Source organism: Cebus imitator, unplaced genomic scaffold, assembly GCF_001604975.1.
Source record: "Cebus imitator isolate Cc_AM_T3 unplaced genomic scaffold, Cebus_imitator-1.0 Scaffold117, whole genome shotgun sequence".
Taxonomy (NCBI): domain Eukaryota; kingdom Metazoa; phylum Chordata; class Mammalia; order Primates; family Cebidae; genus Cebus; species Cebus imitator.
The window spans coordinates 3766711-3779724 of record NW_016107432.1 but is presented as its reverse complement, the minus strand read 5'-3'; the positions used below and the strand labels follow the sequence as shown (position 1 = coordinate 3779724).

The following is a 13014-nucleotide window of genomic DNA, read 5'->3' as shown; positions in this document are numbered from 1 at the left end:
AAAAAAAAAAAAAAAAAAAAAAAAAAAAACCCACAAAACCTTGTACAAGAATGTTCATAGCAACAATATTCACAATAGCAGAAAGCAACTCAAATGTCTATCAACTGATAAATGGTTGAACAAACTGGTCCATCCATGCAATGGATATTTGGTCATAAACAGAAATGATGTCCTGATTTATGCTACAACATAAACATTATGCTAAGTGAAAGAAGATAGATACAAAAGCCACATGCTGTATGATTCCATTTATGTAAAATGTCTAAAATAGGCAAATCCATAAAGACAGAAGTAGAATGACTGCCAGGGGCTGAGAAAGGAGAGGACGGAAAGTGACTGCTTAACAGCGCAGAGTTTTTTACTGAGTTGTTGAAATGTTTAGAAATTAGGTAGCAGCAACTATTGTACAACACTGAACATACCAAAAACACCACAGAATTATACACTCTAAAATGGTTTAACAACAAATGTTATGTGAATTTTATCTCAATTTAAAAAAGGTTGGCCGGGGGCAGTGGCTCATACCTGTAATCTCAACACGTTGGGAGGCCCAGGCAAGTGAATCACCTGAGGTCAGGAATTCAAGACCAGCCTGACCAACATGGTGAAACCCTGTCTCTATTAAAAATACAAAATTAGCCAGGCATGGTGGTGCATGCCTGTAATCCTGGTTAATTGGGAGGCTAAGGCAGGAGAATGGCTCTAACCCAGGAGGCAGAGGTTGCAGTGAGCTGAGATGGCGCCATTGCACTCCAACCTGGGCAACAAGAGCAAAACTCCAACTCCAAAAAAAAAAAAAAAAAAATCAAATCTTGGCTGGGCACAGTGGCTCACACCCATAATCCCAGAACTCTGGTTGGCCCAGGCAGAAGGATCCCTTGAGCCCAGGAGTTTGAGACCAGCTTGAGCAACATAGCAAGAACCCCAACTCCACAAAAAAATTTAAAAATTAGCTGGGTATGGTTAGCACATGCCTGTAGTCCCAGCTACTCAGGAAACTGAGGTGGGAGGATCACTTGAGCCCAAGAGGTAGAGGCTGTGAACCTTAATTACACTGATGCACTCCAGCCTGAGTGGCAGAACAAGACCCTGTCTCGAAAACTACTAATATACAGCTGGGCACGGTGGCTCACACCTGTAATCCCAGCAGTTTGAGAGGCCGAGACAGGTGGATCACCTGAGGTTGGGAGTTTGACACTACCTGGCCAACATGGTGAAACTCCATCTCTACTAAAAAAAAAAAAAAAAAATACAAAATTAGCCAGGCGTGGTGGTACATGCCTGTAATCCCAGCTACTCAGGAGGCTGAGGCAGGAGAACTGCTTGAACCCGGGAGGTGGAGGTTGCCGTGAGCCTAGATCACACCACTGCATTCCAGCCAGGGACACAAGAGCGAGACTCAGTCTCAAAAAAAAAAAAAAGAAAAAAAAAAAATGTTGCCTCAAACATACTTTAACTACCAGACCACGTATCACCAAACATGAAGGTAAGCTAAGGAAGACATGAAATCCAAAAAACAGATGGTCCATCTCAGAAGATGATGTGAACAGCTGTGCAGCAGAATAGGGAGGAGTCCAAACTGGAGCAGGAAGACAGCTCTGGGAGAAAGGTCATCACAGGAAAAAAAAAAAAAAAAAAAAAAAAAAAAAAAAAAAAAAAAAAAAAAAGGAAATGACAAATCTAATGTAACTGACCATCTCATAGGCTTTTTATACAGTTCATTTAAAAAACCTTAGGCTGAATTAGTAACAGATGCATGGAAAATTAAGCCAACAGAAAAACTGTTACCACCAGGAAAACAAAAAGTCATATAAGTAAATATTATCCGTTACAGTGTATAGTTTAGCTGAACAATGTAACAATTTATATTCATTTAAACCAAAATTTGCTATAAAAGTATAGTAAAGACAGCCAACAAAAATTAGCCAGGTGTAGTGGTTCACACTCACACCTGTAATCTCAGCACTTTGGGAGGCTGAAGTAGGACTGCTTGAGCCCAGGACTTGGAGGCTACAGTGAGCTATGATCATGCCGCTGTACTCTACCCTGAGCAAGGGAGCAAGACCTCAGCAATAAAAGGTAAATAAAGATGGCCAACAAATCTTTGTCATTCTTGCCACCAAGAGATGAAGGTCTATTTCTCCACTCCCTTGAGGCCCTCTGTTTTTACCAACAGAACATGGCAAAAGTGGGGACTTGCTATAACTGAGCAAAAGGGATTTAAAAAAAAAAAAAAAAAAGAACATGTCAAAAGTGATGACAGTTCTCACTCTAGCCTTTAAAACGACCAGCAGGTCTCACTTCCTCATGGAACCAGCCACCATGCTGCAAGGAAGCACAAGCAGCCTCATGGGTTAGACCATACTGGGGAGAAATGAGGCCCATGGCCAAGAGTCCCTACTGAGCTCCCACAGTTGACAGCCAGTACCAACAAGCTGGAATCACATGGAATGGAGGAACAAGCTAACCTTGGCAACCATGTCCCACTTACAAAACTGTAAACAAATACAGGTTGTCATTTTCTCAGCCACTAAGTTCTAGAATAGATCATCAAACCACCACAATATTGGGAATATTGGCAAGAAATCAGGAGGTAACATGGGAGGTAAGAGGGAGTCAAGAAAGAAAGCTAAATCTTCATCATCTTCCACAGATAAAACTGAACATACACCAATTTGGGAGTTCTAAAATTAGCAAAATAAGCAAGTTACTTTTTAAAGTATAGATAAATAGAAGCAACAGCTGAAAGGCCAGGCACAGTGGCTCAAGCCTGTAATCCCAGAGCTTTCAGAGGCCAAGATGAGTGGATCACTTGAGGCCAGGAGTTCAAGAACCACCCTGGCCAACACAGCGAAACCTCATCTCTACTAAAAATATAAAAATTAGTTGGGCGTGATGGTTCGCATCTGCAATCCCAGCTACACAGGAGGCTGAGACATGAGGATCACCTGAGCCCAGGGAGGCGGAGATTGCAGTGAACTGAGATCACACCACTACACTCCAGCCCTGGCGACAGAGTGAGAGCCTGTCTCCAAAAAAAAAAAAAAAGGGCAGCAACACCTCAAAGGGCAGAGGTTGCCTTGATGCAAGTCCGAAGGGGAGCAGAGCAGGGACTGTCACCTTTGATTACCAGACTCACAATGCACAAGTCTTCATTGGAAGTGCTTTAGTTTCACAAAGGAAAAAGGCTGGAAATACGCTTCAACATTTTGGTTCATAAGAGCAGTTATGTTTCCTTCCACTTTTCAGAATCATACAAATTGTTCATAAATATATTTTCTGTTACAGAATTATTAAAAATAATACTTAAGCTATTCTCCCATAATGATATATCAAATTGCACATCTCTAGAAATAGGATTTATATAAGCTCTAGGCTGGAACTCACACAATTCAGTTTCTCTACATCATTCTTGTACCTGGAACTTTCCCAGGAGGAAGAGAGCAGTGAGGGACTGCCTGTATCAAGGCAGCTCTGCAGAACTGGTGCAGAGACCTCTGGGTGGTAACAAAGAGGAGCAGTGCTTGGGTACCAAGGAAGGGAGCAACAGCTCCTATGAGACAGGGCCACCAAGAAGCCAAGAAGGCAGAGCTATGAACAGTGGCCAGGCTCAAGGACCCTTCCAGCACCCAGAGCACACCTCCACACTCCAACATTATGCGTGGCCCCAAGCAGCCACCAGAGAATCCTCAGAGGCAGAAATGCAGAGTAAGGACAACGTCCTATCAAAATACATGTAAACAGGGGCCACTGAGGCAGATTTCCTTTATCTCCTATCTCAGAAGTTTATCAACTTACAAGAATGACTAGGGCCCCCTCTCCCAAAGAAAACAGAGAAGGCAATGACCATATTTTATTCTGTTACTATGTCTTCTGAATCAGTAGAGAAGCCTCAATAATGCTCCACTGACCCATAAGCAGGGGCCTGAGATGGGGCACTGGCAATGCCTTATTTCTGCCCTGTACTGAGTTAATCCACTAATTTGTTGAGATGCATACAGCAGCCATGAACATACTGGTATATGAGAAACAGACATCCATTCAGCCTACAAAGGTAGATACTGGACAAACAAGTAGCACTATTATTTGCGTCAAAGGAGTTACAAGCAGTTGAATTTTAAAGACACACTTCCAGATTTCAAAACTCAATGGAAAAGAACCCAATAAACTGTTAACGCGATACATAATCCCAATTTGTCTTCCACAAATAAAGTATACAATTTACAGATAAAGAACAAGGCCGGGCATGGTGGCTCACACCTGTAATCCCAGAACTTTGGGAGGCCACACTGGGCAGATCACAAGGTCAAGAGATTGAGACCACCCTGGCCAACATGGTGAAATCCCATCTCTACTAAAAATACAAAAATTAGCTGGGTGTGGTGGCGCATGCCTATAATCCCAGCTACTTGGGAGGCTGAGGCAGGAGAATCACTTGAACCAGGGAGCCAGAGGTTTTGGTGAGCCAAGATTGTGCCACTGCACTCCACAGCCTGGGTGACGAAGCAAAACTCCATCTCAAAAAAAAAAAAAAGAGCAAAAGGGACCTCCAGTGGCTCGCACCTGTAATCCCAGTGCTTTCTTTGGGAGGCGAAGGTGTAGCAGATCACTTGAGGTCAGGAGTTCAAGACCAGCTTGGGCAACATGGCAAAACCCCATCGCTACAAAAAATACAAAAACTAGCCAGGCACAGTGGCATGTGCCCAACCTCCCAGCTAATTAGGATGCCGAGGTGGGACGATGGCTGGAACCCAGGAGGCAGAGGTTGCAGTGAGCCAAGATTGTGCCACTGCACTCCAGCCTGGTTGACAGAGCAAGATCCCATCTCTCGAAATAAAAAATAAAAAAAAAGTGGGGGTGGGGGTGGGGAAGAAAAACCAAATTTTTATACCTGCAGTTTTCTTGGTAGTCTCATTTTATAAGTTTTCATTTTCGGTAGTGCTGCTTCTGCTGAAACATCATTTTTCTCTCCCACTTAAGAATAAATTGTCTTGCCGGGCGCGGTGGCTCAAGCCTGTAATCCCAGCACTTTGGGAGGCCGAGGCGGGTGGATCACGAGGTCAAGAGATCGAGACCATCCTGGTCAACATGGTGAAACCCCGTCTCTACCAAAACTACAAAAAATTAGCTGGGCATGGTGGCGCGTGCCTGTAGTCCCAGCTACTCAGGAGGCTGAGGCAGGAGAATTGCCTGAACCCAGGAGGCGGAGGTTGCGGTGAGCCAAGATCGCACCATTGCACTCCAGCCTGGGTAACAAGAGCGAAACTCTGTCTCCAAAAAAAAAAAAAAAAAAAAAAAAACCTTGTCAAAAAAAAAAAAAAAAAAAAAAAAAAAAGAGAGAATAAATTGTCTTAAGTTAAACAAGCTCTCATGACAGTTCCAGCCTCTATCCTAGGCTACTGCACAGAAAAACACAAGCGAGGGGCAGCAGCACAGCTCCTGCGTGGGGCTCCACGTGGGCCACACTCGCTCCTCATCGCCGTCTAGGCAGCTCCTTCAGCTCACACATGTTGACCACCCACACATGCAGCTCGCTCGGGGAACACAACGATGGACCAGACACAAGCATCCTCCTTTCATGGGGCCTTCATTACAGCTGGGAGAGCAGATAGGAACAACAAACAAGGTACAAGGTAGGATCTGGAGAGCGAAAGAGATACGGTTTTTTTTTTTTTTTTTTTTTTAAAGTCTTGCTCTGTCACCCAGGCTAGAGCGTAGTGGTGTAATCTTGGCTCACTGTAACCGCCACCTTCTGGCCAGGATGGTCTCAAACTCCTGACCTCAAGTGATCTGCCTGCTTCAGCCTCCCAAAGTGCTAGGATTACAGACCTGAGCCACCTCGGCCAAACCTGCAAAGGGGGTACACTTTTAAATGGGAGGAGGGGCATCAAGGTGGGGTTCATTGGAGGTACACTTTTAAATGGGGAAAGGGGTATCAAGGTGGGGTTCACTGAGAAACTGTTACTTGAGCTAAGGAAGTCCACAAATTGTTTTTTTCTTTTTTTTTTTTTGAGACAGTCTTGCTCTGTTTCCCAGGCTGTAGCACAGTGGCACAGTCTTGTCTCACTGCAACCTCCACTTCATGGGTTTAAGCAATTCCCTGCCTCAGCCTCCTAAGTCGCTGGGATAAGAGGTGCATACCACCATGCCCAGCTAATTTTTGTATTTTTAGTAGAGACGAGATTTCACCATGTTGGCCAGGCTGGTCTCAAGCTCCTGACCTTGTGATCCACCCGCCTCAGCCTCCCAAAGTGCTGGGATTACAGGCATGAGCCACCATGCTGGGCCCCACAATGTTTTATTTATAAGGGGCTTTCTCTTGTTTCTGAACCCTGAAACAGAAGGAAATGTAGATGCATACAGAAAGAATGCTATCTGGACAGTAAATGGCACTGCCATCCATCTGGTTCTGTCAGACAAACACTTAGGGCTATAACTGGCACCAGAACTTCCCCTAATCTCTCCTTATCCCTAACAACACAACTTACCAATTTTACCCCAGAAGCCTTCCTAGCTAGGCCTGTCCACTTCTCCCCACACCCACAATTCCAACACTGGCCAACCACCAAGCTCTTTCACCACGACTGACGCCAACAGCCTCCTAACTGACTTATCAGTCGGGAAACTCAGGCAGTAGCTCTCAACTCAAGGGCATCAGAATCACATGAAGGACATGTTAGAACACAGATTACCAGGCCCCACTCCAGGGTTTATGATGCGGTAGGTCTGAGACCTGAAAATCTGCATTTCTAACTAGCATCCAGGTCATCGATGCAGCTAGTCTGGGCACCAGACTTTGAGAAACACTGGAGACTAAGTTATGGTGCAGTAACAAACCCATAACTGTTTGTTACTTGGCTCAACACAAAGTTTTCTTTCTTGCTGACGGTACATATCCATTTGTTTCCACAATCAGAAACAGGAGAAGGGCTGGGCGCAGTGGCTCACGCCTGTAATCCCAGCACCTTGGGAGGCCAAGGTGGGCGCTCATCATAAGGTCAGGAAATCAAGACCATCCTGGCCAACATGGTGAAACCCCATCTCTACTAAAACACAAAAAATTAGCTGAATGTGATGGTACATGCCTGTAATCCCAGCTACTTGGGAGCCTGAGGCAAGGGAATCGCTTGAAACCCAAGAGGCAGAGGTTGCAGTGAGCCGAGACTGTGCCACTGCACTCCTGCCTGGTGACAGAGCAAGACTCCAGCTCCAAAAAAAAAAAAAAAAAGAAACAGGAGAGAGGGAACATGAAAAAGCACTTGTCTCAGAAGTTACATACCACTGTTCATTGGCTGGAGCAAATCACAGGCCACACCACATTTCAAGGAGACAGGGGTGTCCAATCCAATCAGGGACCCAAAGCAGGGACAATGGAAAGGTTTGCACCTGAACAGAGTAACCACAGATTGGTCTCCTGTACATATTCTTCCCAAACCTTCTCCCAGCACCAACTCAAATCTACAGAGCAATCTTTGGAATCCTCTTTCCAAAGCAAACAGATTCATGTCACACCCTCACCCTTAAAACCTCACACTGCTCTTAATTGGGCCTAAAAGAACTTGCCCAACACCTCCTGCTCCAGCCATACCAGGCTTTTTCCTGCTGTATCATGGAACCTCTGCACAGGTTCTTCCCTCCACCTGACACTCACCCCCAACCCTTCTTCTGCTCTCTGCTGCCTGCTCCAGTGTCTATCCCAGGAAGTCTTTCCCAAAGCTTTGTCAGGTATAACCTCCCTACTACATGCACCTAGATCTTTCCTTCATAACTTGCTTTGTGTGATGAGAAATGCTAAACATAAATGTGGAGAGAATAGTTAGAACCAGGGCTGGGTGTAGTGGCTCACATTTCTAATCCCAGCACTTTGGGAGGTGCAGGCAGAAGGACTACTTGAGTCTAGGAGTTCAAGACCAGCCCAGGCAACATGGCAAAACCCTGTTTCTATTAAAACACACACACACACACACACACACACACACAACTAGCCGGGTGTGGTGGCATACACCTGTGTCCCAGCTACTTGGGAGGCTGAGGTGGGAGGATCATTTGAACCCGGGAGGGACCCTATCTCAAAAAAGAAAAAGACTTAGAACTCATGTGCCCATACCACTCTCAACCTAAGCCAGTCCTGATCTAACCACACATAACCTACTCCGTCTCCCATAAGATCATGACACAAATCCCAGATGATGTACCATTTCATCAGTAAATGTATGCATCTTTTAAAAGATAGAGATATGACTTTAAACAAAACCACTATCACAGTTAAAAATGAAAATAATTCCTCAATAATATAATCATTGTTCCAAATTCTAATTGTCTCAAATATCATAAATAATATTCAGTTGTGTCTCTAACAAACTGGCCTGACACAAACACAGGTAAGCCCTACAATAAAAATTAGTCCTTGTACCTCCAGTCTCTTATCATCAGCCCCCTTCATTTCTCCCTGATGATAAGTATGGGTTACTAGTCTTATAGTTTCCCACATTCTCAATGTTGCCAATGGCAACCCTGTAGTATAGTTCAACATGTTTCTCTCCCCCCCTGTATTTCCCGTAGATTGGTTGTTAAACACAGGAGCTTGACTAGACTCAGGTTTGATTTTTTTTTTTTTTTTGGCAAGAGTGTTTCACAGGTTTTTCAAAGATAAGACCTTTGCTCACTGTCCCTCCCCATTCATCCCATTACAGACCTATAAAACCCATGGGACCAAGGACACAGGTCTTGGCTCATCACTGGCACACAGCTGATACTCAGTGAATGAAGAAATATCAGACAGACGTACACTGCCATGCTGACTTGCAGAAATGTAATGGCTCACTCTTCCATCCACAAATTGACAGCTGTATGTTACAGTTTTCCCTGAGAGGCAAAACAAGTAAGTTCCCAGGGTACAGAATCAGAGGTCAGACCCTGCAGAGTTTCTAACTCCATCGCATACAGCCTTGTGACTTTGGGTCAGTTACTTGACATCACTGGGATTCAATTTCCTGCTGTGAGGATTCAATGAGATGAAGATGCTTTACTGCTCAAAGATTCATGCAGCAAAGCTCTACAAATATTGCACTAACTCCAAAATTTTGGAGGGGAAAGAACACAGAAGCCTCCTATTTCTAACACGTATTTTAATCAAAAATATAGGAATTCACATTTTCATGAAATAAAAATCATTAGGGAAACAGAATAATACAAAAAACTATCTCCACTTGTTAACTAAGTGCCTTCCACATCTAGGCACTGAAGACAAATCAAAGGGCCCTCACCTTGAAAAATTCACAACCTGGAGAAGAGAATGCGGCAAGAGCCTGTGCCACATGCTAATTGTCATTAAGAGGGTGAAGTACGCCGGGCGCGGTGGCTCACGCCTGTAATCCCAACACTTTGGGAGGCCGAGGCGGGCGAATCATGAGGTCAAGACATCTAGGACATCCTGGCCAACATAGTGAAACCCCGTCTCTACTAAAATACAAACAATTAGCTGGGCATGGTGGCTCTACCTGTAGTCCCAGCTGCTCGGGAGGCTAAGGCAGGAAAACTGCTTGAACCCGGGAGGGTGAAGGTTGCAGTGAGCCAAGATCGTGCCACTGCACTCCAGCCTGGCGCCTGGTGACACAGCAAGACTCTGTCTCACACACACACAAAAAAGACGGCCAAGTACTCACAAAGGCATGACAAACTTGGGAGCAAAAAAATAAAAACTGCATCAAGTGCCATTGGCCCAGGGTCCGCAACATCTAGTTCTGGTAGAAATAGGGAAAGGCTTCACAGAGATGAGGGGTGAGCCAGAAAATCACCACAGCAACACAAAATTAGGTAACTCAGGAAGAAGCAACAGTACATGCAAAAATCCATGGGACAGGGGGCAGCTCCTCACAAGAGCTACAGACAGCATGATGAGATCTCAAAGCAACCACAAAGGACTGGCCAGCAAAGACAAGAGAAAGACAGGCAGAATCACTGGCCAAAGTCATAGAGGGAAGAAAAAATGTACATTTTTAAAAACTGTGTTATATAAGGCCGGGCGTGGTGGCTCACGCCTGTAATCCAAGCATTTTGGAGGCCAAGGCGGGCGGATCACCTGAGGTCGGAAGTTCAAGATCAGCCTGACCAACATGGTGAAACCCTGTCTTTAAAAAAAAAAAGTGTTATATATTAAATACACACACACACACACACACACACACACACACACAGAGGAAAAACGGGCAGGAACCACATGCCATGCTCAAGATCTAGGGCTTTCTCTTCTCAGCAAACAGTGAAACTCCAGGGACACATTTTTAGGCAGGCAGGTGAGATCAGAGCTTCCTTCCAGAAGCAAATAAGGTAGGTCAGAAACAAGGCCCACTTTCTCTTCCACTGGTTCACAGAGAAGTAAAAATGGTACCAGCAACTAATCTTTCCATCTGTAAGGAGGGGAATCAAGGGAATCACTGGGGCCCCTCTCCTCTTCTGCACCAGTCTCATGCTGTGGCCCAGCCCCAGCAATGCTGCCTCTGCTTATTCTCTCCCAACTGTCCACACTTCCCCAGCCTCGCCTCCTGTGCGTTGGTAAAGCCATGGTTCTCCAGCCCTGCTACTGATGCATGAGGCTCCTCAGTGACTTCTGCCACCAGGTCATGGCCCTCCACCTTTCCAATTCCACACCAAGACAAACATGCTCACACCACTCCCCTTCATTCACACCATTTCTGGGACATATTATGCCCCCTAAGGCATACAAAGTACTGAGGGCTGTGTCTGCATTCAAACAGTCACTTGAATGCCTAACAGTCACTCAGTACCATTCCAGGTGCTCAAGATGTAACAGCAAGCAAAGCTAAAGGAGAAAAGTCCCTGCCTTCACAGATGACCCAATGCGTCAGGAAGACACATGAAATGCTGAAGGTATGTGATTTGGAGAAAATCTAAGGCAGATAGGGAGTGCCAGATAGCAACAGAGTAATTTTTAATTTTTTTTTGGCCAGGCATGGTGGCTCACGCCTGTAATCCCAACACTTTGGGAGGCCAAGGCAGGAAGATCACTTGAGGTCAGAAGTTCGAGACCAGCTTGGCCAACATGGTGACAACCCATCTCTACTAAAAATATAAAAATTCGCCAAGCGTAGTGGTGGGTGCCTGTAGTCCCAGTTACTCGGGAGGCTGAGGCAGGAGAATTGGTTGAACCCAGGAAGTGAAGGTTATGGTGAGCCAAGATTCCACCACTGTACTCCGGCTGGGTGACAGAGTGAGACTCCATCTCAGGAGAGAGAGAGGGGGAGGGAGAGGGGGGGAGAGAGAGAGAGAGAGAGAGAGAGAGAGAGAGTGTGTGTGTGTATTATATATGTATACGTATATAAATTTTTTTAATTTTTTCTTTTGGGACGGAGTCCTACTGTCACCCAGTCTGGAATGCAGTGGCATGATCATGGCTTCCCGCAACCTCAAACTTCTGGGCTGGAGTGATCCTCTCGCCTTGGCCTCACAAAGCACCAGGATCACAGATGAGCTGTAATAGTACTCCGTCACAACAGAGTACTTTAAATCAGTGGTCATGGTCACAGAAGGTGCCTGAGAAGAAGTATACGCAAAAACCTGAAGGAGGGTGAGCACAGATACCTGGGGCCAGCATTCCAGGTCAAAGGAGAAGCAAGGGCAATAGTTGGAAGCAGCAGAGCTGTAGGGCTTCTGAGGCAAGGGGCCCCTGTGGCTGGAATGAAATGAGAATGGGAGTGGGTGAAGACGGAAAACACAAGGGCCCCCCAAAACAAGCAGGGAGTCAGAGATGGCATTCAGTGTGGGGCCCAAGCTGAGATCTGGAGAAGGAAGGAAGAGGAAAAGCATGCCTAGCCCGCACACACATGGGGTAAGGGGGCACAGAGGCAGAAAAAAGGAACAAAAAATTGACCATGCAAAGGCCCAGAGGAAAAACATGGCAGAAAGAGATGAGCTGAGTAACTGAGATGAGGGCAAAATAAGAAGTGCAATGAGAGTCAGAAAGCCCAGTGAGAAACTGGTCTTGAAACCCAGTGGGCAGTGAGAGTCACCCCATGAAGAGTGGGGACGCATAGGACATATGTATTTTAGAAAGACAAAGTAGTGTGTAAAGAACTAACTGAAAACAGTAAAACTGGAGTTGGAAACATGCTTTCTGATCATTAGCCTCCATAATATAGCAGCAAAAACATATGAAAACCATCAAAATGTAAGAACACTGCTAACATGCACAGACCCTCTAACAGCATAACAACTTTTTTTTTTGAGACAGCATCTCACTCTATCACCCAGGCTGGAGTACAGTGGCGCAATCTCGGCTCACTGTAACCTCCACCTCCCAGGCTCAGGCGATTCTCTTGCCCCAGCCTCCCGAGAAGCCGGGATTACAGGCGCCCACCACAACACCTGTCTAATTTTTGTATATTTAGTAGAGATGGGGTTTCACCACATTGCCCAGGCTGCTCTTGAACTCCTAACCTCAGATGATCTGCCCATCTCAGTCTCCCAAAGTGCTGGGATTACAGGCGTGAGACACCACACCAGCCAACAGCATAACAAATTTAATTCACATCATCAATTTTCTCAATGCCAACCCAGTCAACTTAAAAACTTAGATTCTAATTCCTTCCAGAAAAAAAGTATTTTTTCTATACATCCACTAGGGTAGTCTGACTACTGGGGTTTTGTTTTGGGGTTTTTTTTTTTTTTTAAAGAGGATTGCGTTGTCTCCCATGCTAGAGTATGGTGGTGTGATGATAGCTCACTGCAGCCTCAAAGTCCTGGGCTCAAGAGATCCTCCCACTTCAGCCTCCCAAGTATCTGGGACTATAGGCACACACCACCATGCCCAGCTAATTTTTTAAAAATTTTTGGCCGGGCGCGGTGGCTCACGCCTGTAATCCCAGCACTTTGGGAGGTCGAGGCGGGTGGATCACGAGGTCAAGAGATCGAGACCATCCTGGTCAACATGGTGAAACCCCGTCTCTACTAAAAATACAAAAAATTAGCTGGGCATGGTGGCGCGTGCCTGTAATC

General features: G+C 45.5%; 1 protein-coding gene across 5 annotated transcripts in view; it reads right to left on the bottom strand.

Moving 5' to 3' along the window:
* NSD2 (nuclear receptor binding SET domain protein 2) overlaps positions 1-13014 on the bottom strand; it is a 101233-nt gene that overhangs the window by 83003 nt on the left and 5216 nt on the right. Inside the window, exon 3 of one of the 5 annotated variants that reach the window (XM_037742176.1) lies at positions 7280-7386. The exons of the other annotated variants lie outside the window; for them this stretch is intronic. The gene's annotated coding sequence lies outside the window, so the exon portion shown is untranslated. The remainder of the gene's footprint in view (positions 1-7279; positions 7387-13014) is intronic. 5 annotated transcript variants of the gene reach the window in all.